This window comes from Otolemur garnettii, unplaced genomic scaffold (genome assembly GCF_000181295.1).
Source record: "Otolemur garnettii isolate 467f Iridium unplaced genomic scaffold, OtoGar3 scaffold00355, whole genome shotgun sequence".
In the NCBI taxonomy this organism is placed as follows: domain Eukaryota; kingdom Metazoa; phylum Chordata; class Mammalia; order Primates; family Galagidae; genus Otolemur; species Otolemur garnettii.
Window position 1 is genome coordinate 205,632 of NW_003852750.1, and position 2,923 is coordinate 208,554.

General features: G+C 32.8%; 1 pseudogene; it reads right to left on the minus strand.

Moving 5' to 3' along the window:
• Positions 1-1,370: 1,370 nt before the first annotated feature.
• The window catches only part of LOC100960766, a 10,128-nt pseudogene continuing 8,575 nt past the window's right edge, over positions 1,371-2,923 (minus strand).

Sequence of the window (2,923 nt, forward strand, 5' to 3'; positions counted from 1 at the left end):
CCTTCATGTTTACATGGATGGAGCTCGAACATATTCTTCTTAGTAAAGTATCTCAAGAATGGAAGAAAAAGTATCCAATGTACTCAGCCTTACTATGAAACTAATTAATAGCTTTCATATGAAAACTATAACCCAATTATAGCCCATGAATATAGGGAAAAGGGAAAGGGAGGGTGGGGGGAGGATGGGTGGAGGGAGGGTGATTTCTGGGACCACACCTATGATTTATCTTACAAGGGTACATGTGAACCTTACTAAATGTAGAATGTATATAAAACCAGCACATTGTACTCCATGACTTCATTAATGTACACAGCTATGATTTAATAAAAAAAAATAAGAAATAATAGAGATATCTCTTACTGGTATCTCCTTACCCATTTTCCTCCAGAGTTAACATCTTGTATAACTGCACTACGACATGAAAACAGAAAATGTTCATTGATACAACCAACGAATCTTATTTGGATTTCACCATTTTGCCTGTACTCATATGTGTGTGTGTATTATTTACATGCAATTTTATCACATGTACTTTCCTAGATGGGGATATTATTAAGCCCTACTTAGATCTGAGAGGTGTCATCCAAAACTTGGCCAGCATAGGAGAAATACTCCAGACCTATAGTGTGTGCTTGGCTCTCCATGTTCTATTGCAAGTCTTTCTGCACAGCCTCTTCTTTCTGGGTCAATTTTACATATTATCCATAAAGTATCATCACATATGCAAAGCAGGATGAAAACATATATAAAATAAAATGAAATGAGGTGATGGTTTTCTTTCTGGAATTCTGTGGAACTGATTGAGTAATTGTTTTATTTTTCTTAAATTATGTAAGAAATTACATCAGCATATAAAAATGATACAGCTAATACATAATGGGAACATATACATTTTCATTTAACAAATGTTTTTGACCTATATATGATGTTCTCCTTGACAATTCATGCATGTGTGGGTAACTAGTAGTACTTTTCTTTCTCAAAGTGGACATTTCCAGTAAATATGAGCATTTCAGAAGAAAGATCTAGGGTGTAGAATTTGGCAGAAATGTCTGGCAAATGATGTACATATAATAAATATCTATTAAATAATTGATTTATGGATCAGAGAAAGTCATTAGCTTTAATGCATTAAGAGCCCCACAAAAGAGCATAAAAAGCCCAAATTTGTAAAGAATGCATAGAGAAGTAGTGTAAATGGACAATAATCACAAAAATAAGATCTAACTCATTAATAATTTAATGACTGTAAATAAAAGCATCTAAATAGCCTTTTTTGACAATTGCAAACATTACCTTTACTAATATTTACATTTGGTTCTGTAAACAAAGTTGGAAAAAAAACCCTAAGAATTTTTTATACATATTTATAAAAATTTCAAGAATATCATCCTTATCACTTCTAAAACATTGCAAATACCACTGTTTTCAGTGTAGCTTGTAAAACCCAAAAATTCTGATTTCTCTTCACTAGTCTGAAATAACTCCAGTAAAGATTGTTCCGGTGAACTTCAAATTCCGTTCTCTTCTTGTGTAGTGAGAAATTCCGTCTTTTTCTTATCTAATTCAGTATTTGGTTCCAGATTTTCTTTTTTATTTCGTCCTAATGATATTTTCACTTTTTGATGGATTTTACCAGAAGGTAAATTATCCCTATTCTTGATGTCACATTCATTGGGTTCCATAGGAGGAATATGGGATGGAGTCTTTGCCTGAATTATTAGGTGTTCTTGTGAACTGTTTATTGTTACCAGACAAAAATCATGACCATGTATTGAATGAAGGTCTTTTCCATTCACATCCTTTGCTTGAAAAAGCATAGTATTTGACTTTTGTTTTGGTTGTGATGCACTATTATCCATATTGAAATCAGAAACACAAATAGATGTCTGTAGCTTACATGAACGGCAATCTAAGTTCTTCTAAGTCATATTCACTTACAGTTATTTTATGTTCACAAATGTCAAGATTGTATTCCTGTTTGTTTTCATGTGGAGGTAGCTGTGGAAAATTCTATTTTAGGTCATTTTCAACTGGATTTAACATAGGACATTTATTAGTCATTTTCTCATTTGGTCCTCTGAATTCATTCAAAGGGGAAAAGATGGACTTTGAAATAAACACAAATTTTTGTTCAGGTTCCTGGGTCTTTTTATACAAGAAATTCTGCTCCATCATCTGTATGTTATTTTCCCTGAAGTCTTTTTGAGAAATACGTTGCAATTCTAGTTTTTCTTTTGGTTCAGTCTTTTTCAGGACACTTGCAGAAATGGGAGAATGTGATCCAACACTGTATTTTATTCTTTTTCTTTTTTTTCAGGTATGTCTCTTTCATATTCCACAAAGTCAAAAACTAACTTAGATACAATATCATCAACCACTTGATATTGGTTACTCCGGGCAACGTTTCTGTGTTGCTTACTTAGAAGGTGAGTTTCAAGATCTTCATATTTCAGCAAGCAACATTCACAATATTCTTTTTATTTCCCTTCTCTTTCAACTGGAGTTGAATTGGGGTTCCAGAACATTTATCACCATCTGTTTGGATTCTTAGTTTAACCTGAGTTTGCTTCTGGATGCTAGATAGCTTATGTACATCAAATGGACTGCAAGACTTCTGAATAGAATAATTTATAAAAGGTATATTGGTCAGTTGAAGATAAAATGGCCTATAAAATTGGGACATATCTTCCATCTTTACAAAAGGTTTTTGAGTCTTCCTGTTCTTGTTTTTTGTGCACCAATACCAACTCTTTTTTTTTAATTGAATGGTAACTATGTACATTAATGCACTTCTGGAGTACAGTGTGGGATCTTCACATACAATCCGAAACACTTCCATCAAACTGGTTAACATAGCCTTTGTGTCATTTTCTTAGTTATTATTTTAAAACGTTCACATTCTGCTCTTAGAAAGATT